Below are 24,856 nucleotides of genomic sequence, written 5' to 3' on the forward strand. Positions count from 1 at the left end.
TCACATGTTGAAGTTCTATTTACGCATGTGCCACACAAATCTATCTTCTTGTAGGTGAACTGTTCAAAGAACAAGGCCAACCGTACGAAAGTGAAATTCCAACAGACGACAGGATCTCGTAGCTATATTGCACACTGCGAGGCTCTTGTAATTAGCTATTGTTTCACTCTTTTCGCTGTACCATATTATCAGATCTATATTGACTTGTTCGAAATGCAGAGGAAAGCCCGCAAGGACCAAAAAGTACCTAAACCAAATGCTGTGGAAATCTTCAAGGACTGTCACACAGGCAAGAAGAAGGGCATGACTACACCAGTCAAAGCCGCTGTTGTAAGTCCTTAATCCTCATGTCTTTTAACTACTACTTACTCTGACTTGTGCCTTGAACTGCATGGTTTGCAGCCAATGTCTATCACTCTTTTCAATTTTATACACAATTGTCTTAGCGTATCATTGCACCTTACAAGGTTTAAAAGAGAGGAGTGATGTTCCTTTGATCTTGACCCATAATCTAGTTCCGTGCTGGACTTGCCCACACAACGTTACAATTGCCTATTTGTCTGTTCTCAGTTGTTTTGTGATATGAATGATGTCATACTATCCTTACCGTATTATAAACTTCGTCTCTTTATCCTTAGCCCTCAATACAATGTGAAGAAATAGACAATACATTAGCGATGGTACATGGTCATATGTTTGGAACCTGGTTTTATTATGTACTTTGCAAAAAAATACAACTAATATTTTACATGGGTTCACCAGAATAAGTTCTGTATATAGACCAAAGCTATTTTGTTTGGTTTTGCTGCCTCCTTAATATCTTCTATTGGTACTACTAATGTAAAACCTCAACTTTTCAGCGAGCTATGCAAAAATGGTGGAACCGCCACCTTCTGAAGGTGGCGAGGCAACTATAACCGCAATGTCAGCTCTTGCTGCAGTGGGTCAGTACATGTCCACTAACAGTGCCAAAAGCACGTTCCTGCGTAATACTGGGTTGGTTGTTAAGGCAATATCGTCCAAACTGCCTCATGATCAAGATATGCAAGCTCAAAGCAATGTTGTATCTGCGCTCCAGACACAAGTCCATTCCCTAACAGAGACCCTTTGTGAAACAAGGAGAGACATTGTTCGATGTCGTCAAGATATGCATGGTTTTGAAACCATACTATCAGACATTTGCTATGTTGTTCAGGAGCCTAGGGGAAATGAAGGCGAGGGTTATGGTGCTCCATCGGACAATACAGCATGAAAACGTAACAGTCAGGTCAAATGAACTGAGCTTCTGAACTTCTGGTGGTGCATTTATCTGCTAGACTGTTAAGTTTTATGCCAACCTTCCTTTTGTTATATAGTTGTAATTTGTTTTGGTGCGATACAAAATTTATTCTTAACGTGCAGCCACCGGCTGAAGAAAACAGCAAGCCATTTTTGTATAGTGTAGGGTGTTCCCTATATTTGCACTGGTGGCGATCTTTGATGCCGAGTGGATGTAATCTGTGCAATCGCCTTAATAGCCTAGCGTTAGTTTCGGCCTTATTTATTTCCTAGTCTTCTTTTTCCCTGGTTTGCTAGTGGCCGCAACTACCATGGGCCATATACGGGCCGTAGGATCCATTGGTCTCCTACGGGCCATAGGATCCACGGGTCTCCTACGGGCCGTCGATAAATGGGCCTCCAATAGGGCCGTAGAATCGGTGGGCCTCGGGCTGTCGGATAAATGGGTCTACATGGGCCGTAAACGGGCGTAATTGGTATCGGCCCAGCACGGTAACGGGCCGTTAACAGGTCGTAGGACAGCAAAGGCTTAATTCTGTCACACGCATAACGGGTCGTTAATGGGCCAGAATATAGGACGGGCTGGAAACGGCGCAACGGTTTAACAGGCCAGAAATGGGCTGACTCTTGCCATGGGCCGAATTTGGCCCATTAGGGTAACAGGCCAGTAACGGGCCGACTCTTGCCATGGGCCGAATTTGGCCCATTAGGGGAACAGGCCAGTAACGGGCCGGAAGTAATCGAGGGCCGAAAAGGAGCCCAAGAACGTATGGGCCGTCAATAGGCCGAAAGCTAACACGGGCTGGAAACGGCCCATGTAAATCACGGGCCGTTAACGGGTACAAAGAAAATTACTGTTCATTATGGGCTAGAGTCACCGTGGGCCTGTAAAGGGCCGAAAGATACGAAGGCCTCATATGGGCCGAAAGACGTCGTGGGCCATACATGGGCCGAAAGTGAAATGGGCTGGTGTTATATTCGACGGCCCACATGACGTTGTTGGGACGATTTCCTTTAGGGCCTAATGGGCCGTGAGTTAATGGGCCGTAAAATGGGCTATTTGCGAAGAGACTGTTAACAGGCTTTTCATGGGCCAGCCCGTTAACTTTTGACCAAGTCAAACGGGCCGGCTTTGTAAGCTAAATGGGCCAGTGGTGGGCCGTGGCACGTGTCGACATATCATAGGCGCCTATCTAACCCACTGACGAGCTGACACGTGTTTCATCCGGCCAATAAGAATTTTACACGTGGAAATTTCCCATTGGTCGGGGCTGTTAACGGGTTATCGGATCCAAAACCCGACCCAATAGCTTAATGGCGTTCCGTTACGGTGGATGTCACGTGTCGGTCACCCTTGACGAAGGCACTTCTGTGACGCGCGATTTATCGTCATGGAAGTGGACACTTCCGTGATGATAATTTTGGTAATGTCATGGAACACTTCTACGACAGCACAGGTATGACTATCTTGATTCTGTCATAAAATCGTCATGGATGTACATGCATGACAAAAAACGCGACCTACTGTGACAAACACGTATCATCACGGAAGTGTATTTTTTTGTACTGTTTGCTTTGGTTCATTTGGAGCAAGGTCGGCTCCTAGTCGGCTGTGGAGCACCAGAGTCGAGGCAGACGACCCGGCGGAACTTGAGCTCCCGCCGGTGCTAGTCCCTATCTGCGAGACGACCACTGCACTTGATATTTTTGATACTCAGCAGACACCACAGGGATCTCGACACATTGTCAGTGACCCAGTTAGGACAGGTTCCACACCAGGTGAGATGATGGACGCTGTCGGGCTGCTCGCGAGTGGGGGGGAGGTCGTGGGCAGGAGGCTCACCACGCCCGCCCACACGCTTCTGGCTCGACTCCTTTGGGAGGGGCACTCGGACAGGAGGTCCGTTCTGCCTCCCCTATCACGGCGGTCCCGGTGTCTTGGGAGTGAGGAGCGGGCAGGAGGCCGTGCCTTAACTCCTCCGGAGGACCGCACCGTGCTGGCTGGTCAGGGATCGCGACACTGTGTTGCCGAGGGGGAAGCGGAACTACTGAGCAGGTGGCTCCACGGTCCTCTTCTCCCTTCACCACGGAGGGTAATGTCCACACGACCACGCCCTACCCTCCTTCACCGACGTTAGGGGCAGGGTGTGGGAGTCGGGACCATACTTCTCGGGAGAGGATGGTGGACGAGCTTATTACCTTCGGCGGGATCGTGGATCCGGTGACGGCTGGCAGGCATGTCAGTAACCAAATCCAGGGTCAGCCGGATGCAGACGACATGCAGCTAGCGCGTGCCAAGAGGGCAGCCATGCTTCGTCACGCCGAGGCTAATACAGGTACGTCTTTTGATAAAAGTTGTTCAATTTTGCATTTCACTGAGAATAAAATAGTAGATAAGGCTAATGACTTAGGAATTTCTTTGGGCACAAATGAAACCGAGGTCGCCAAATCCGTAAATGATCTTTTAGACTTGGAAGCGGAGAGGGCTTCCGAAATTATTCGTAATCTTGCATCTATCAAACCCCTGAATGATAACGAAATTAACAACCTAGGAATGGTTGATCTCGCAAATATATGTAACAATCTGTTGCCTGATACGGAGGCCGAGGATGAGGAGGGGTCGGAGACTACTGACACGGTACAACCTCTCATGATGGAGGGCACGGTTTCTGTCGTAGCCGATCCTACTCTCCCACAGGATATTGGGGAAAAGCCCAAACGATCCTGGAAGCGGAAAATTTATCCTACTTCGGCGGTACGTAGAAGTGCTCGAGTTAAGCTTAAGAAAAAATTTCATGATGACCTATGAAGGGACTCTTTTGGAATAGCAGAGGTCTAGCTGACTTGGCTAAACAAAGGTTCTTAGCGGAGACAACGATAGAAACACATCTGGACTTTATTGCACTGTTGGAAACAGGACGAGATAATTTTACATCACAGTTTCTTCAAAATCTCTCCAATGGTATCGACTTTGACTGGCACATCTTACCTCCTAGAGGAAGATCCGGTGGGATTTTACTAGGAGTGCGGTGTGAGACGCTTGAGGTGCTTAATGTGGTTCAGGGGGACTTTTCGGTTAAGTTTAGGGTGAGATCAAAACTAGATGGGTTTCGGTGGTCTCTTGTTGTTGTTTATGGGGCAGCACAACCTGAATTTAAACCAGAATTTCTAGCCGATTTAGTGCGGATTTGTGGAGATGAAAAATTTGCCGATCCTCGTAGGGGGGATTTTAATATTATCAGGAGGAGAGATGAAAAGAATAATGACAATTTTTTATGGACGTTGGTCTATGATGTTTAACATGATTATCGAGAGTTAATTTGAGAGAAATTGAACTCACTGGTAGAGAGTTTACATGGGCCAACTCGTTACCCATTCCGACTTATGAAAAGTTGGATAGGGTGCTTGCGAGTGTGGAGTGGGAACAAAAATATCCTTTGGTGTTGGTTCATGCGATGAAGAGAGCGATCTCAGATCACACACCATTGCTTTTAGACTCGGGTGAGGCTACCCATGTGGCAAATAAAAATGCTTTCTCCTTCAAACAAAGTTGGTTTGAGAGAGAAGGATTTTTGGAACTCATTGCATGCGAATGGGCTAAGCCGGTTAGTGGAAGGACGCATGTTGAGAGATGGCAAAACAAGATTAGACATCTCCGACAGTTTTTGAGAGGTTGGGCCAGAAATGAGAGTGGAATTTACAAACATGAAAGAGAGCGTCTTACTCAATTAATTGAGGCACTTGACTTAAAGGCTGAAGCCACTCTTCTTTCGGTTAAATGAGCAAGCTTCCAAGTCCGAAGCTGAGCAAGGTCTACGAGCTCTCTTGAGAGAAGAGGATCTCAAGTGCGCACTGCGTGCTAAAACACTTAAGGTTGTCCAAGGGGATGATAACACACAATTCTTCCATATGGTTGCAAATGGCAAACATAGAAAGAAGAAGATCATCCAGCTTGAACAGGACGAGGGGACAATAATGGGGCACGAAAATCTGAAAGCATATATCTCTAACTATTATAAGCAACTTTTTGGACCCCCTAATACAAGCAAGGTGACACTAGATGAATCCAGGTCTGAGGATATACCTCAATTACAGGCAGCGGAGAATGGCTTTCTCTCTGCCCTGTTTGCTGAAAAAGGGGTTCTTCGGGCAATTACACAGATGAAACCGAATAAAGCACCGGGACCAGATGGGTTTCCTGCTGAATTCTATAAGAAATGTTGGCATATTATTAAAGATGATCTTATGCCTATGTTTCGTGACTTTTTCAACGGTCACTTAGAGTTGTTTCATCTCAACTTCAGTATGATAACGCTACTACCAAAGAAAGAAGAGGCAATTCGGATAGAACAATTCAGACCCATTTGTCTGCTGAATGTGAGTTTTAAAATTTTCACAAAGGTTGGAACCAATAGATTGACACAGATTGCTCAACACGTGGTACAACCAAGTCAGACGGCGTTCATGCCAGGGCGACACATACTAGAAGGGGTGGTCGTCTTGCATGAAACGATCCACGAGATCCACTCGAAGAAACTAGATGGGGTTATCTTCAAAGTGGATTTTGAAAAGGCGTATGATAAAGTCAAATGGCCTTTTCTTCAGCAGGCAATGCGCATGAAGGGCTTTAGTGAAGCCTGGAGGAACCAAGTAGATACCCAAGTCCAGAAAGGTAGTGTCGGAGTCAAGGTGAATGATGACATCGGTCATTATTTCCAGACTCATAAGGGGTTGAGACAAGGGGATTCCATGTCTCCTCTTCTGTTTAATATTGTGGCTGACATGCTAGCTGTCCTTATTGGCAGGGCCAAGCAGCGTGGTCATGTAGAAGGTTTAGTTCCTCATCTAGTCGATGGAGGGGTATCCATTCTACAATATGTGGATGACACTATTTTATTCATGGAACATGACATGGCTAAGGCACGTAATATGAAACTCATCTTATGTCTCTTTGAACAATTGTCTGGATTAAAAATTAATTTTCATAAGAGCGAGTTGTTCTGCTTTGGGAAGGCCAAAGACGAGGAACACACTTATAGACAATTGTTCGGATGTGAATTAGGTGCTTTGCCATTCAATTACTTGGGCATTCCGATTCATCACCGTAAATTATCCAATAAAGAATGGAAGTGTATTGAAGAACGAATTGAAAAAAAAACCTCAGCTGTTGGAAGGGCATGCTTATGTCATATGGAGGTAGACTAGTCCTGATTAACTCGGTATTGACTAGTATGCCGATGTTTTTACTCTCGTTCTTCGAAATTCCGAAAGGAGTTCGGAAGCGTCTTGATTTTTTAGATCTTGTTTCTTTTAGCAGTCTGATGAGGCCAAGAGGAAATGCCGTCTTACGCGATGGGATATACTTTGCCGACCGAAAGACCAAGGGGGTCTCGGTATTGAGAACTTAGAGATTAAGAATAAATGCCTTATGAGCAAATGGCTTTACAGGCTTGAGACAGAACCGGAGGGTATGTGGTCACAAATCCTGCGCAATAAGTATCTACAATCCAAAACATTAGCCCAGGTTACCATGAGACCGACTGACTCGCCATTCTGGAAGGGACTTATGCGAACGAAGGACTTGTTCTTTCATAGGGTCAAATTCTTGGTTGGCAATGGGATGTCAACAAGATTTTGGGAGGATGCGTGGTTAGGAGAGGCACCTCTGGCCATCCAATATCACACCCTTTATAATATTGTGCAACGTAAGGAAGATTACGTAGGCACAGTTCTTCAAACTATTCCCCTGAATATCCAGTTCCGACGTGCGTTAGTTGGTGAGCGATGGAATGCCTGGATGCATTTGGTTCAGAGATTGATAGAAGTTCAACTCTCGGGCCAGCCGGATTCGATAAAATGGAAGTTAGCTAAGAATGGGATTTATACGGTGAAATCTTTCTATTTGGATTTGATTAATTCTGGCCCAATCTCAAGGTCATTACACATCTGGAGGGTTAAGGTTCCTTTGCGGATTAAAATCTTTATGTGGTTTGTCCACAAGCAAGTGATTCTCACAAAGGACAACTTAATTAAAAGGCGATGGGTAGGGAGTTCACGGTGCTGTTTTTGTAATCATGATGAAATAATACAACACTTATTTCTTGAATGCCCACTTGCCAAACTACTTTGGAGAACGATTTATATAGCTTTCAATATTAATCCTCCAGTTGATATTGCGTCGTTGTTTGGGACGTGGTTAGCTGGGGTTGAGCAGATTATTGCGGCTCGTATTCGGATTGGAATATGTGCGCTATTATGGGCTATATGGAACTGCAGGAATGATATGATTTTTGACAGACAACACTCTTTAACTTTCTTGCAGGTTATCTTCAGAGCTACAGCTTGGATCCGTACGTGGTCCTTACTCACTCCTATGGACTCCAGGGAGCCTTTGGTTACTGGGTGCAACCAATGGAAGATGGTAGCTCGGGCTATATTCAACCGGTTCGGATGGCGCTCGCATAACAGAATAGGAGTCTAGGGAGCTTATCCTACATATTACCGTATCGGCTGCTTGTGTCAGCATGTAATTTTCTTATTTGTTTTGCTCCGTTTGCGAGCTGTTAGATCTTTTTTTGTCGATACTGACTGGATTTCTAATAAAATGGTTGTATGCATCTTCATGATGCAGAGGCCGGGGGCTCGCCTCCATTTCCAAAAAAAACATCGCGATATAAATAGGCAGTTCTTAACCACAAAAGAACTGGGGGATTGCAGATCTGAAGTCCCATTTAGCCTTACAAATCAGTACGGTCAGCAGGATTGCAGATCTGAAGTCCCATTTTGAGACAATAATTGAAGGACAGATGGTGTTGTCTTTCCTTTGGGTACCAAATAGATGAATCCCTCTTGAGGTTTTGAGCCGTGTTAATTTTCAACTGTTTCACGGCGCTAATCTAATTGCTCCCTGATGAAAGGTCTCGTGGTGTTAATGTACAGCATCGGTGGTTCTCTTTCAAACACCTCTGTTCAGACTGCTGGAGCAGTATTTGTCTCTGCAGGTACAGTACGAGATACCACCTCGAACTGCGGAAGAACTACTAAACAACATGCTAGTGACTGCAACTGATCGGCTGATGAAAGACCATGAAGTGAGGTAGTGTTTCAGTAAGGAAGCGGTTAGATTATATCATTATACAGGAGCTGCGCTGCTTGCCAACTCTGGGTTCTATCGAATGCCTGCTGAAATGTTTGTACTGTACATTGCAATATAAATAGGCAGCTCTTAACAACAAAAGCAAGCTGATTTTCACTGGAGTAAAGTACATCAAAGCATATACAACCGAAAACCAATCGCATGAAACCTCATCCTGATGCATTCAGCTCAAGTTTGATGAACTACTGTGACCTTGCTAATGATACTATGAGCCTTACAGTTCACTACGGTTGGCAGGGTTGCAGATTTAGTCCCTCCAGTTTACTGGGGCAAGGAAACCTCCAGGAATCTACTCTGTTTACCTTCAGCAATTCCAAAGGGCAGCGACGGCCCACCATGATACTGCATAGAATTTGTTGTAGCAAGAGATAGCCTGAGAAACTTCGAGACAATCTCTTCTAGATATTTGTGTTCGAAGTGTATGACCAGTACTCCTTGACCACGAAAGAGAGATCCTTCAGTTTCCATGAGCTTTGTAGGTTTCTCAAACTCTACTACTTTCCCTGGAAGTGTTCATATATAGCTCATCAGTATCCTCACAAAGAAAACATTACATTGCTTATAATTTGCCGGCAAGAGAAACATACCGTCGCTCATTGCAAGTACCATATCACAATCCATAACTGTCGGTATACGGTGGGCAACTGTAATAACAGTGCAATATTTGAATTCCGTCCGGATGGTCTTCTGAAGGAGAACATCTGTTGCATTGTCTATAGAAGCTGTGGCTTCATCAAGAACCAAGATACGGCACCTTCTCAGAAGTGCGCGTCCCAGGCAGAAGAGCTGCCTTTGGCCCATGCTCCAGTTTGACCCACTTTCCACAACTATTATGACAGGATCTTGATCAGTACTATGGTCTATGGATGAGATTATACCAAACATCATGCTAGCACGAGGATATAACTAATACGCATACGACTACTAACAATTTGACATATTTATTGGCACATGTATTTTCACACCTATTTTGAATTCTTGAAATGATTAGAGCTTTTCTGTTTACACACTTTATTAGTTTCAAAAGATGAACTCCAGAAACCAAAGTATAGATGAAGTGAAGTTTCCTACCATGTGAATCCAGTCCCTGTTCCTTCTCCTGGACAGCTTCAAGAAGTTGACATTTGGCAAGAACCTGCAAGCACAATAACAAATGGAATAACCACTTCAGTAGGTGGGAGGTCATCTCCTCAAATCAAATTCGGGTGCCTATTTCTTCCATAAGTGAAAAACGTTGTCTAGTTCCTCCTAGGGAATCTAGTTGTTATGAGAGAGGCAACTTATCATTTGAGATTGCTCTTTCACCCCATTTTGTTAACGTGCTGAACTTTCTGAAATGGTTAGGTATATGTCAAAGTAATCAAGCTGAATTGCCATAGTACTAAAAGAGGATGACCTCATGATTAAACATTGCATCAGGTTCTTTCGGTGTCATACCTTGTCATCACAATCTTATCTTATCATTGCGTAAGATGAGGAAAAACAACACAGTTAGCTGTGTAGAATCTTACCTCCCATATTTTTTCATCTGAGAATTGCCCAAGAGGATCTAGATTGTATCTTATTGTACCCTGGAAAAGTGTTGGGTCTTGTGGAATGATACCCAAACGCGACCGCAGATCATGTAAGCCTATTGTACTGATATCCACAAAGTCTATAATTATGTTCCCTTCATCAGGTTCAACAAGGCGAAACAATGCACCAATTAACGTTGTCTTGCCACTTCCTGTTCGACCAACTATACCAATCTTATCTCCACCTTCAAAATTGCAAGTGATTCCATGTAGTACAAGGGGTGCGTCTTCCCTGTACCTAATCTGTCAAATGAAAATCCATCACATACATTTGTTATAAGTGTTAATAGGTAGGATTTTATTTTACCTTGTAAGGTTTATGTGTAAATATTTACATTTGATTACCTTCAAATGCCTAATCTCCACATTGCCATTTTGGGGCCAATCTGGTAATGGTCGATTGTCTTCAATGACTTCTGCTGCTTCACTTGGTATGTCCATGTACTGACTCACCCGTTCCACCGAGATTATTTGATTCCCAAGGTTGCACTGGCTTTGAGTAAAGGAAACAAATGATGTATTTAGCGAAAGACCATAGGACAATGCCATTCCCACAAAACCTGTGCAAGTATGAAAGCAAGGAACTAATTAGTGCTAATATTTGTAATGGCACAAACTGAATGGTATCAAATACTTTATTTAGTTAACTCCGGCGCATAAGCATTAGGACTAGAATTGCATCTTCATAAGAATACAAACTTATCCATAAAATCATCAGAGCATGTGGTGGCTTGAGAAATGTACGGAGTTTTATGTTCATAATGTTCTGCCCAGCCGAGGGCGGTAAATATAATTTTCTTTGCAATAATAAGCATTACTACCTCGGAGTGTAACATTCTAGAAGGCATTCAATCAAACTTTCCACACTTTAGGCATCTTTCCTTTCCTCCACCCCAAGAAGCTACTCCCAGGCGACTAGGGTTTCTCCTTCTCGCGTCGCCGCGGCGGCCGGTCCGTGTTGCCTCCAATGGCCTTTGGGCCGTGGAGGTGCAGAGAATCCCAACCCCGTGCCAGTGGGAGGGATCCCCCTCTCATTCTTGTTTGGTTCAGCGTCTCGGTTAGGGCTGTGCGGCGGTGGCGATGTCCCCTAGTAGGAATAATATCTCACATGTTCGATCCCCATCTTGATGTTGCGTCTACCGTCTTCGGAGGGCATGTGGATCTGTTTGGATCCAATCTTCGCATGTCTCTGGCCGTGTGTCTATAGGTTTGATCTTTCCGATCCGCGCTTCTCTTTATTTGCGATGTTTGTTGTTCTGCTGCGCTGGTCTTGTGGAGCCTTAATACCACGACTTCCTGACCGCTACTACAACAACGTTTGCCTGGCTCCGGTGAGGAAGGCCAATGACAGTGGTGCACCTTTGTCTCGCTCCAGTGCTTGTAGTCGTGGCTAGGTGATCCACATACCTGGTTGTAATTTTTGTTACTTCTGATGTTCTGTGTACTACCATGACAGATGATGAATAGATTGAAAGTTTCCCCTGCAATTTTTTTTAAAAACTTTACTATTGTATATAAAAAAGGTATTTGGACTGGTAAGGTCAAAATACTATCATTGGATTTTTCGTCAATATTATTTTCATAGTATGTAGTGGTCAAATTAGTTTGTTGGAGACCCATGTCATGCCTAAAACGTTATCTATTCCAGAATGGAGGGAGTATCAAGTATGTTCTCGTAGCAAAAGCTTATTTGAAGCAACGTGGTGCTCATATAATTGCTTACCAGGGCTAAAAGTTTCTTGAGGAAGAAGAGCCATGACAAAGGCGGAAGAAGAAAGAACTACGGCGCTCATTATTTCTATACGTTGAATCAACCATTCAGTTGCTGCAAAATTACAGAAATATGGGCTGGCATTCTTGTCAACAAGATCCAAATTTTTAGCAAAGAAACGATCTTCTCCCTCAAAGGCCCTTATCGTTATAGCCCCTGCAATCGATTCACCTAAGTGACTCGCTAGGGCAGACTTTGTAGTACCATTGATCCGCATTAATTCCTTGGCCGATGCTAGATAGTACCTCTGCATGACCAAACACAACAGGCTTCACTTATTAAAACTTTGAGTGCAAAACTATGAAGTGTGAATGAAATCAAATAATCAAAGAAATGAGGGTTAGCCATAAAGTAACAAAGTCATACCAATTACCTGCAACTTAATTGCCAAAACTATCATTGGCACGGATACAAACAGAACTTGCCATGTAACAACAGCCAATACCCCTAGATTGCTACATGCATTTAAGCTGGTACCAAGGCTAACCACTAATGCAAATGGAATATCAAGGTCAACGATACTCAAATCTGAAGAGACCTGCATTAGAAGAAAAAGGGATCAAGTTAATCCCTCATGAGAAACTCCCTGTAACTTCTTGTATCACCATTCGTTTAAGAACTCTTACCCGGCTAAGAACCCTTCCTAGAGGTGTAGAATCAAAAAAGAACATTGGTGCACGGAACAATGAATTGAGTAGCTGGGAAAATAAGGATCTTGATGACTGGATCCCAAAAACAACGACTGTTAAAGATCTTGATAGCAAGAAGATCATTGCGCAAGCTCCGATAATAATGTACACAGAAATTAACTTCAGTGTGCTAACATGAGGATTTTGGACATTAGCAGCCATCCATGAATTCTGTAATATCTGCCCAGCTACGAAAATTATGTGAGAAATCATACACAAGAAGAAATACAGGAAGCCTTTCTTCTGGCGCAGGTAAAGCATATAAGACTTGAAAACTGCATCCCCAGTTTCTCTTTCCTCTTTCTTGATTAGTTGATCTGCCGGTGATGGCTTCACAGACTCTGTATATCTACTTCCATGAATACCATTTGTCTCCTTTATTGATACTTCCTTAGATCTTTGATGGGGTATGTTATTCTTGCTATGCGAAACACCCATAGTATCTTTATGGGCATCTACAAGGTCTTTAAATTCTTCACAATCTGCCAATAGATCTTGATAAGGTGCAGACCGAATAACCTCTCCATTTGACATTAACTGCCAAGAATCATTTAGATGGCATCAGCAAATAAATAAAGCTAATTACAGATAAATATCTTCAAACGGTGGCTTTTTCGAAGTGGAGAGAGGTACCAAAATGGAGTCAAATACAGGTAGAAAATCCACTTGGTGAGTCACCAAAAGAATGGTCTTGTCTGATAGGGCACTCATGACATATTCCTGTAGCAAAGAGTTTTGTAAAACCGTTCAGAACCAAATAGTAATATAATCTGCATCTGATAAATTGATCCTTACATTGAAGAGACTTGTGGCTGTATGGGCATCAACAGCACTGAAAGGGTCATCAAGAAGATAGATGTCTGCATTTTGGTATAGTGCACGAGCAAGCTGGACGCGTTGCTTCTGGCCACCACTAAGATTTACTCCTCTCTCCCCAATTTGAGTACAATCTCCATATGGCAGCATTTCAAGGTCCTTGACCAACGAGCACCTCACGAGTGTGTTGAGGTATCTTTGCCTGTCCATCGAAAACAGAATATTGTCTTGCACAGTTCCTGTTTGGATCCATGCATTCTGAGAAATATATGCTATTTTCCCACAGACTTGGATCTGAAATGTTTATCCAGAGATAAATAATTGTATATTAAGCTGTTAGGAAAGAAAATGAATTGATGAACATACTACATGTTGGCAAATATTGTCAACCATAATTTTCACAACAACTTTGCAAACCGAACTTGACGCTGTTGTCAACAGGCTATGTTTATCTTAAACATGTATAAATGTCTAAATTCTGAGTATGGCAGCTATTTCATTACAAAATGAAGTTATTACTAAGAAAAAAACATACCGTGCCTTCAGTTTTGGGAACCTCTCCGAGCACAGCAGCCAAAAGTGTCGACTTTCCTGATCCAACCTCTCCACAAATTGCAACCTTTTCTCCAGCTTTGACTGCCATATTTATATTCTTTAGAGTTGGTTTTGATGTATTCTCATCCCAGGAGAAGCTACACGAATTCATCGCTATAGGGTAATCAATTCCACCATAATATTTCTTCCTAACTTGCTCGTTTAACTCAGGTGCATCAAGGAACTTTGATATCCGAGTGAAAGCAACCTTAGCTTGTATCACAACTGCAATAACATCGGGTATCGTCCTAACTGGGTCTTGCACGAGACGTAGAGTTGCCACAAAGGTGAATACATTGCTAGCATCAAGAGGGATTTTCAAAAGATAGCATGTTACAAAGGTTGCCACAGAAACCAAAGCAGGAGAAGCCCAGAACAGGAAACTGTTGTATGCCCTCCAAAGCTGGAATGCTGACAACCACTTGTACTCAACTTCCCTCAACCCCTCGATGACCTTCTTGAAGTGGCCTTCCCATGCATAAAGTTTCAAGACCTTCATATGAACTAGTGACTCAGACATGGCCTTCAATCTCACATCTTGTGCTTCCATAAGTTTACTCTGAAATTTGTGTTGGAATCTGGCCAGTGGAGCGTTGCAGAGTACGGTGAGAATGATGACAACCAACGATGAAATCATTGCAGCACCGACCGCATTGTATAGAATTGCCAGAGCAATGCAAAGCTGAACACTTGTTGTCCATGTTTGATGGAACCAGTATGGGAATTCCCCAATCCGATAGGCATCGACGGTCACATAGTTCATAATTTGTCCAGAAGAGTGCTTCGTTTTTGCTGCATTTGATAGCTTCTGTTGTTTCTTATAAATAGCTGCTGACAGGAGTGATCTCACCTGCAGTCCTAATCTCCGAGTGCGGAAATACCACTGTCTCTCCGACAATGATTCACAACATTTGCAGACAAACAATAATGCAGCCAGCGCATAGCCTTCGTATTTAAAGGTCCCTTTCCCAAGTGATACATTGATGAATGCCTTGAGAATTATTGGGCCTGTAGATAAGGTGAGAACCTTGAGCAAAGTAAAGAAACCCGAGACCACGATGGCACGCTTGTGACAAGAAACAATAATCCAGAAGAGTGATGGTGTGGCCTGTGACGGCGACTGCTTCTTGCAATTCAGCTTGTCCATGAGCATCGAGTACTGGTTTTGCGCTCGATCTGTGGCGCCTAAAAGAAGCATGTCTTTGTCCTCAAGGGGATTCTCATAGCCCATCTTCATCAGAGGATTCAACCACCAAAATGACATCTCACTGAAAAAACCAGCAGTAGCGAAGGGAGTGACCTGATGAGTCTCAGAATCAGCTGCCTCACCGTCTGTCTCTGTGTTCAGGGGCTTGTACAAACCATTTCCATTTTCTCCATAACCCTCTTCATCATGGCTGTGCCGAATGCCGTAAAGGAGGAGGAGAATTGCAGCTGGTAGGGACAGAACATCTAAATAATGTTAGATTGATCTCTCCACCAATGGGCCCAACGGCTCATTGGCCCTTGACCCACGCCCTGATCGGGGGCGTCCAGCCCAAGCAAGGCTGGTGGGCCCCTTTCGCGCAGTGCTATAAAGAGGAGGTGGGGACCAGGGGCACGGGGTACGGGATACGAGGTTCGTCACCGCCACTGTTCCCCACTCCTAACCCTATCCGATCTAGAGGGAGGCACTGAAGCGATGGGAAGCTCCACCGCTGCCACTGCCCACACATCCCCCGTCGCCACCACCTCACCTCTCTCTGCCATCACCGCCGTAGCCATCCACCATGGCCAACGGCGGGAGCTCCTCAGGCCAAGAAAAAAGGTAATACCTATCACCACTACCGGAATCCCCATGCCCACTGGATCAACAGACACTATCAATGGTATCAGCCCAGGTTGGCGTTTCAGATTTTCGGTAGCAACAGAAATCCTCCCCTCCCCAAAGAACCCTAGAACAGGGCAAAGAAAAATTCCTCTCCGGAGAAAGTAGCGCCGCCGTTATGGCCGCGCCGTTCCTCTCGATCCGGACGGGCATCGGCACGCCGAGCCGTCCGGAAGAAGAACCACCGGAGTTAGCCCAAGGGCTCCCCGGAAAAGGAGAAGGGGGGGCACCGCAGCCAAACCGCTCGACGGCGGCGCGCTCACCGCGAGGTGGACGCGCAGCCGGCGAGGGGGAAGGCCACGGCGCCGCCGTCGGAACCTCCGCCGCAGTCGTCGTCCAGATCGAAAAAGAGGAGGCGGTGGTGGTGGAGACACAGAGGAGAGGACAGGAGGAAAAGGGGGGAGGAGAGGGTGGCGCGCGCAGCGCGGTGGCTTCAGGTCGCCGTCGCCGGCGGCCAGACTTAGCTCGCCGGTGGCCTCGGGCCCCGGCCGCGGAGACAGACCGGAGGACGGCCCAGCCCTCTCTGCAACAGGAAAGAGAAGGGGAACAGGAGGAAAGAGAAGCGGCCAGGCTCACGCGGTGGTGGACGCCGTTGCCGGCGACTGGCGCGACCGGACCGGCCGGCAGAACCGCCGCTGTGGAGACGAACAGCGAGAGGGAGTGAGCGGCGCGTGCGGGGGGGAATGAGCTAGGGTTTTTCCCCCGACGGCTGAGAGGCGTTTTGATCGCCCGAGTCGTCCGCTGGTCCGTCGGATGGAATCCGACAGCCAGGAGCACTTGATGGCTGCCCTACGGACCTTATGGGCCATTACAGAGGCGGCAGCTAGGCTGCGCTTGCCTGGGCCATCGGGCTAAAAGTGGCGAGGCCGGCAGTAGCGCGCGCCTCACAGGTCGTGGGCCGGTTTTTGCCTCGCGCGTCAGGCCGAGGCTGTAGCTGCGCTGTAGTTTTCTTTTTTGTTTTTTGTCCACTTTTTTGGGCAGATTTCACATAGTATTTTCTATTCAAATAAAATCCAAAGAAAGTTTGTTTAGAAAATAGAAAAAGTAATCAGGAAAAGTTTCTGAAAATGAAAATAGAAAATTTTCAGAAAAAGAAAAGTTCATGAATTTTATAAAGAAAATTAAAAAGTTCATGATTTTGTTTATTCAGTCGAATAAAAGTTTCTATAAAGAATATAAAGTCCATGAATTTTTTATTCATGTTTTCCGCTGCAAAATAAAGAAAAGTGCTCTTTTAAAAGAAAAATAAAATTCTTATGAATAGAATATTGTAAAGTTTCGCTGCAAAGTAAAAGTTTTATCCTTCAATTAAATTGGAACCAACGGGAAAATTTAATTGGAAGAACAGTTTGCAGCTGGTAGCGACAGAACATCTAAATAAGACTTGATAGTGGTTGTCTTCTCTGCAACAATGTCAACAACTGAAGAACAACAGATGAATACTGCATAGACGGTCAGCGAGACCGGCCAAAACCTGACAAATGCCGCTCCAAGAAACCGAGGCCTGATGCTGAAAGCCAAGCTGGTAAGGATCAGATTCAAACCCTGAGATAACGTCACAAGCCACCAATGTGGAAGGTAAACAACAGAAGCATCCTGACTGAAGTTACTCCCCAGCATCCAGAGCCCCAGCCCGAGATAAACCAAACCCAGGCAGGCACTGAACAGCACAGCAGACAAGTGCAGCAGTGAGCTGAGCGTGACGAGCTGCCGTGCAGACGCTCTGCTCTTGGGAATTTTCACAAGCAGCTGGAGTGCGAGGGCGAGCACCAGCAGCGCGGCGATGCCGGTGGCCACCAGATGGTTCGTGCAGGTGGAAGAGTCGAACGTTTGGTTCAAAGCGCATGAGACGGCGTCTTGGCCGGAGCACATCGGGCTCCCACACAAGGTGGTCACCCAGGAAGAACCTGAAGTGTGGTTTTGGAGTCAGATTTCAGTTGGTTGCCGAAAATGATGCAGCATGAAGAAGTCGAGGAGAGAGTTTACTTGTGAGGGAACCCATCCCCATCTGGTGCTGATTCGAGGTGGATCAGCTCCTGCTTCTGCCCTGCGCCGGTCATGAACATGAAACAGGTTAGGACAGAAGAAGAGACACAGACAAAGAAGAGAGATACGGACTAGAATTGCTCGTACTGGAGCAAACATCTTGGAGTCCAAATGGGATGAAATTAATCTAGGACTAGGGGAAGGGAGACGCGGAAATCTCAGTGCTCGCTGGGAACAAGAAGAGTCAGAAATCCAAAGGGGAACCAACCCAAAGGTGGAGATCGTCAATCGGCATTCGGCAGGGAAAGCAACAAATCTCCGCCGGGTTATGTTTCAAAGAGCTAAGCAAGCAATGGTGCAGAGTGTTGACCTCTCTAGCAGACTGCTGCTCGGTAGTCAGCAACGCCGCGCGCCCACCTCCGCGGCGCGAGCTTGACGAAGGGAAGAAGTCGCGCGGAGCTCTCGGCGCTCAAAGCTCTGTTAACGTCGTGTGTGCTGTTTCGCTACGGGGACGGCCGAAACGGTGGAGGCGTGCTCTGTCGTGTGGACGTGCGCGGGCAGCCCCATTGATACTCTTTTGTCATACTATTTTCTATTTTCTTTTAAAGAACCCGGATCTACTGTAAGAGCATCTTCATCGGCAACTCTCAAAAAACCTCCCGCATCCATCCGCCGAGAGGGAGTCAGTCAGCAACTCTCAAAAAACCTCCCGCATCCATCCACCGAGAGGGAGTCAGTTCGCATACACTTTCACAACAACTCAAATCAACCGGATGAAATTTGATTAAACTGGACGAATTTTGATACAAACACGGCGGATTTCATTGAAAGTAGGATAATTTATACTACATAAAACCGGACGATATTTCGTCCGGTGAACTAAAGACCCGAAACAAAGGGTGTGTTTGGTTGTTGTCACCGGGTAGAACGTCATGGGTCCGACCCGTTCCCACGGCCCATTCCCGCGTTTAGTTAGTCGAACGATTCAGAACCCACTCGTCCCAGAAAAGGGAATATTCGCTCATTATGCCGAACCGAGGCATACCTCGAAATCGGCCGGACGACAGGGAACGAGCCCCTCGCCTAGTCCTGGCCATCTCAGGCCCGGCCCTGTCGGCCCACCCAGGCCAGGCCCTAAAATCCAGGGCCTAGGCCCGATGGGCTTGCCCGTGGGCCGGGCTTGGGCCTGAGTTTTGAGCCCATCAGCAAGGCCTGGACGGGCTTGGGCTTGGCATATTGGCATTTTAAGGAAGTGGCCCGACCCACGGCCCTAAGCCCTAAGGGTTTTTCAGGGCTTTTTACCAGATGGGCCGGGCTTGGGCTTGAAAAGTAGGCCCGATGAAAGGGCCTGGGAGGGCCTGGGCCTCAGTTTTCTACCGTGGGCTTTTTTATGTTGGAAATATGCCCTAGAGGCAATAATAAATGGTTATTATTATATTTCTTTGTTCATGGTAATTGTCTATTATTCATGCTATAATTGTATTGTCCGGAAATCGTGATACATGTGTGAATACATAGACCACAACCTGTCCCTAGTAAGCCTCTAGTTGACTAGCTCGTTGATCAACAGATAGTCACAGTTTCCTGACTATGGACATTGGATGTCATTGATAACGGGATCACATCATTAGGAGAATGATGTGATGGACAAGACCCAATCCTAAGCATAGCATAAAAGATCGTGTAGTTTCGTTTGCTAGAGCTTTTCCAATGTCAAGTATCTTTTCCTTAGACCATGAGATCGTGCAACTCCCGGATACCGTAGGAGTGCTTTGGGTGTGCCAAACGTCACAACGTAACTGGGTGACTATAAAGGTGCACTACGGGTATCTCCGAAAATGTCTGTTGGGTTGGCACGGATCGAGACTGGGATTTGTCACTCCGTATGACGGAGAGGTATCTCTGGGCCCACTCAGTAATGCATCATCATAATGAGCTCAATGTGACTAAGGCGTTAGTCACGGGATCATGCATTGCGGTACGAGTAAAGAGACTTGCCGGTAACGAGATTGAACAAGGTATTGGGATACCGACGATCGAATCTCGGGCAAGTAACATACCGATTGACAAAGGGAATTGCATACGGATTGATTGAATCCTCGACACCGTGGTTCATCCGATGAGATCATCGTGGAGCATGTGGGAGCCAACATGGGTATCCAGATCCCGCTGTTGGTTATTTACCGGAGAGGCGTCTCGGTCATGTCTGCATGTCTCCCGAACCCGTAGGGTCTACACACTTAAGGTCCGGTGACGCTAGGGTTGTAGAGATATATGTATGCGGAAACCCGAAAGTTGTTCGGAGTCCCGGATGAGATCCCGGACGTCACGAGAGGTTCCGGAATGGTCCGGAGGTGAAGAATTATATATAGGAAGTCCAGTTTCGGCCACCGGGAAAGTTTCGGGGGTTACCGGTATTGTACCGGGACCACCGGAAGGGTCCCGGGGGTCCACCGGGTGGGGCCACCTGTCCCGGAGGGCCCCGTGGGCTGAAAGTGGAAGGGAACCAGCCCCTAGTGGGCTGGGGCGCCCCCCTTGGGCCTCCCCCCTGCGCCTAGGGTTGGGAACCCTAAAGGGGGGGAGTTCCCCCTTGCCTTGGGGGGCAAGGCAACCCCTTCCCCCCTTTGTGGCCGCCGCCCCCCTTGAGATCCCATCTCTTGGGGCTGCGCACCCCCCCAGGGGCCTATATAAAGGGGGGGAGGGAGGGCAGCAGACAACAGCCTTGGGCGCCTCCCTCCTCCCCTGCAACACCTCTCTCTCTCTCGTAGAAGCTCGGCGAAGCCCTGCACGAGACCCGCTACATCCACCACCACGCCGTCGTGCTGCTGGATCTCCATCAACCTCTCCTTCCCCCTTGCTGGATCAAGAAGGAGGAGACGTCGCTGCACCGTACGTGTGTTGAGCGCGGAGGTGCCGTCCGTTCAGCACTCGGTCATCGGTGATTTGGATCACGGCGAGTACGACTCCGTCATCCACGTTCATTGGAACGCTTCCGCTCGCGATCTACAAGGGTATGTAGATGCACTCCCTTCCCCTCGTTGCTAGTATACTCCATAGATGCATCTTGGTGAACGTAGGAAAATTTTAAAAATTATGCTACGATTACCAACAGTGGTATCAGAGCCAGGCCTATGCGTAGTTACTATGCACGAGTAGAACACAAAGCAGTTGTGGGCGTTGAGTTTGCCAATTCTTCTTGCCGCTACTAGTCGTTTCTTGTTTCGGCGGCATTGTAGGATGAAGCGGCCCGGACCAACCTTACACGTACGCTTACGTGAGACTGGTTCCACCGACTGACATGCACAAGTTGCATAAGGTGGCTAGCGGGTGTCTGTCTCTCCTACTTTAGTCGGAACGGATTCCATGAAAAGGGTCCTTATGAAGGGTAAATAGAAATTGGCAAATCACATTGTGGTCATACGTAGGTAAGAAACGTTCTTGCTAGAAACCTACAAACCACGTAAAAACTTGCAACAACAATTAGAGGACGTCTAACTTGTTTTTGCAGCAAGTGCTATGTGATGTGATATGGCCAGAAGATGTGATGAATGATATATGTGATGTATGATATTGATCATATTCTTGTAATAGGAATCACGACTTGCATGTCGATGAGTATGACAACCGGCAGGAGCCATAGGAGTTGTCTTCATTATTTTGTATGACCTGCGTGTCATTGAATGACGCCATGTAAATTACTTTACTTTGTTTCTAAACGCGTTAGCCATAGAAGTAGAAGTAATCGTTGGCGTGACGAATTCATGAAGACACAATGATGGAGATCATGATGATGGAGATCATGGTGTCATGCCGGTGACAAAGATGATCATGGTGCCCCGAAGATGGAGATCAAAGGAGCATGATGATATTGGCCATATCATGTCACTATTTGATTGCATGTGATGTTTATCATGTTTTTGCATCTTATTTGCTTAGAACGACGGTAGCAAGTAGGATTATCCCTTATAATAATTTCAAGAAAGTGTTCACCCTAACTGTGCACCGTTGCGAAGGTTCGTTGTTTCGAAGCACCACGTGATGATCGGGTGTGATAGATTCTAACGTTCGAATACAACGGGTGTTGACGAGCCTAGCATGTACAGACATGGCCTCGGAACACACGCAATACACTTAGGTTCACTTGACGAGCCTAGCATGTACAGACATGGCCTCGGAACACGGAGGACCGAAAGGTCGAGCATGAGTCGTATAGAAGATACGATCAACATGGAGATGTTCACCGATCTTGACTAGTCCGTCTCACGTGATGATCGGACACGCCCTAGTCGAATTCGGATCATGTTGCACTTAGATGACTAGAGGGATGTCTATCTGAGTGGGAGTTCATTAAATAATTTGATTATATGAACTTAATTATCATGAACTTAGTCTAAAATCTTTACACTATGTATTGTAGATCAAATGGCCCACGTTGTCCTCAATTTCAACGCGTTCCTAGAGAAAACCAAGCTGAAAGATGATGGCAGCAACTATACGGACTGGGTCCGGAACCTGAGGATCATCCTCATAGCAGCCAAGAAAGATTATGTCCTAGAAGCACCGCTAGGTGAAGCACCAATCCCTGAGAACCAAGACGTTATGAACGCTTGGCAGCAGCGTGCTGATGATTACTCCCTCGTTCAGTGCGGCATGCTTTACAGCTTAGAACCGGGTCTCCAAAAGCGTTTTGAGAAACATGGAGCATATGAGATGTTCGAGGAGCTGAAACTGGTTTTTCAAGCTCATGCCCGGGTCGAGAGATATGATGTCTCCGACAAGTTCTTCAGCTGTAAAATGGAGGAGAACAGTTCTGTTAGTGAGCACATACTCAGAATGTCTGGGTTGCACAACCGCTTGTCTCAGCTGGGAGTTAATCTCCCGGATGACGCGGTCATTGACAGAATCCTCCAGTCGCTTCCACCAAGCTACAAGAGCTTTGTGATGAACTACAATATGCAGGGGATGGAAAAGACCATTCCCGAGGTATATTCAATGCTGAAATCAGCTGAGGTAGAGATCAGAAAAGAACATCAAGTGTTGATGGTGAATAAAACCACTAAGTTCAAGAAGGGCAAGGGTAAGAAGAACTTCAAGAAGGACGGCAAGGGAGTTGTCGCGCCCGGTAAGCCAGTTACCGGGAAGAAGTCAAAGAATGGACCCAAGCCCGAGACTGAGTGCTTTTATTGCAAGGGAAGTGGTCACTGGAAGCGGAACTGCCCCAAATATTTAGCGGACAAGAAGAAGGCCGGCAACACCCAAGGTATATGTGATATACAAGTAATTGATGTGTACCTTACCAGTACTCGTAGTAGCTCCTGGGTATTTGATACCGGTGTGGTTGCTCATATTTGTAACTCAAAGCAGGAACTACGAAATAAACGGAGACTGGCAAAGGACGAGGTGACGATGCGCGTCGGGAATGGTTCCAAGGTCGATGTGATCGCCGTTGGCACGCTACCTCTGCATCTACCCACGGGATTAGTTTTAAACCTCAATAATTGTTATTTAGTGCCAGCTTTGAGCATGAACATTGTATCTGGATCTCGTTTAATTCGAGATGGCTACTCATTTAAATCTGAGAATAATGGTTGTTCTATTTATTTGAGAGATATGTTTTATGGTCATGCCCCGCTGGTCAATGGTTTATTTTTGATGAATCTCGAACGTGATGTTACACATGTTCATAGTGTGAATACCAAAAGATGTAGAGTTGATAACGATAGTCCCACATACTTGTGGCACTGCCGCCTTGGTCACATTGGTGTCAAGCGCATGAAGAAGCTCCATGCAGATGGACTTTTGGAGTCTCTTGATTACGAATCATTTGACACGTGCGAACCATGTCTCATGGGTAAGATGACCAAGACTCCGTTCTCCGGAACAATGGAGCAAGCAACCAACTTATTGGAAATCATACATACCGATGTGTGCGGTCCAATGAGTGTTGAGGCTCGCGGAGGATATCGTTATGTTCTCACTCTCACTGATGATTTAAGTAGATATGGGTATGTCTACCTAATGAAACACAAGTCTGAAACCTTTGAAAAGTTCAAGGAATTTCAGAGTGAGGTTGAGAATCAACGTGACAGGAAAATAAAATTCTTACGATCAGATCGTGGTGGAGAATATTTAAGTCACGAATTTGGTACACACTTAAGGAAATGTGGAATAGTTTCACAACTCACGCCGCCTGGAACACCTCAGAGAAATGGTGTGTCCGAACGTCGTAATCGCACTCTATTGGATATGGTGCGATCTATGATGTCTCTTACCGATTTACCGCTCTCATTTTGGGGTTATGCTTTAGAGACTGCCGCATTCACTTTAAACAGGGCACCGTCTAAATCCGTTGAGACGACATCGTATGAATTATGGTTTGGGAAGAAACCTAAGCTGTCGTTTCTAAAAGTTTGGGGATGCGATGCTTATGTCAAGAAACTTCAACCTGAAAAGCTCGAACCCAAATCGGAAAAATGCGTCTTCATAGGATACCCTAAGGAAACTATTGGGTATACCTTCTACCTCAGATCCGAAGGCAAGATCTTCGTTGCCAAGAACGGGTCCTTTCTGGAGAAGGATTTTTTCTCGAAAGAATTGAGTGGGAGGAAAGTGGAACTTGATGAGGTGATAGTCACCCCTTCCGAACCGGAAAGTAGTGCAGCACGGGAAAATGTTCCTGTGGTGCCTACACCGACTGGGGAGGAAGTTAATGATGATGATCATGAAACTTCAGATCAAGTTACTGAACTTCGTAGGTCCACAAGGACACGTTCCGCACCAGAGTGGTACGGCAACCCTGTCCTGGAAATCATGTTGTTAGACAACGGTGAACCTTCGAACTATGAAGAAGCGATGGCGGGCCCGGATTCTGACAAATGGCTAGAAGCCATGAAATCCGAGATAGAATCCATGTATGAGAACAAAGTATGGACTTTGACTGACTTGCCCGATGAGCGGCGAGCCATAGAAAACAAATGGATCTTTAAGAAGAAGACGGACGCAGATGGTAATGTGACCATCTACAAAGCTCGACTTGTCGCTAAGGGTTATCGACAAGTTCAAGGGGTTGACTACGATGAGACTTTCTCACCCGTAGCGAAGCTGAAGTCCGTCCGAGTCATGTTA

The 24,856-nt window shown here is 46.0% G+C and overlaps 1 non-coding gene across 1 annotated transcript; it reads right to left on the reverse strand.

The window, feature by feature from the left end:
- Window positions 1-8,566: 8,566 nt before the first annotated feature.
- On the reverse strand, window positions 8,567-18,253 carry LOC109748601 (ABC transporter C family member 10). The gene is made up of 14 exons (XR_012189007.1): window positions 18,102-18,253; window positions 17,732-17,792; window positions 17,092-17,652; window positions 13,820-15,312; window positions 13,264-13,578; window positions 13,102-13,188; window positions 12,406-13,005; window positions 12,153-12,317; window positions 11,732-12,026; window positions 10,354-10,568; window positions 9,946-10,251; window positions 9,506-9,569; window positions 9,022-9,261; window positions 8,567-8,937 (listed from the first exon to the last, which is right to left on the reverse strand). It is a non-coding gene; the product is annotated as an ABC transporter C family member 10 (transcript).
- Window positions 18,254-24,856: the final 6,603 nt, after the last annotated feature.

The sequence above is a fragment of the Aegilops tauschii genome, chromosome 7 (assembly GCF_002575655.3).
Source record: "Aegilops tauschii subsp. strangulata cultivar AL8/78 chromosome 7, Aet v6.0, whole genome shotgun sequence".
NCBI classification, from domain to species: domain Eukaryota; kingdom Viridiplantae; phylum Streptophyta; class Magnoliopsida; order Poales; family Poaceae; genus Aegilops; species Aegilops tauschii.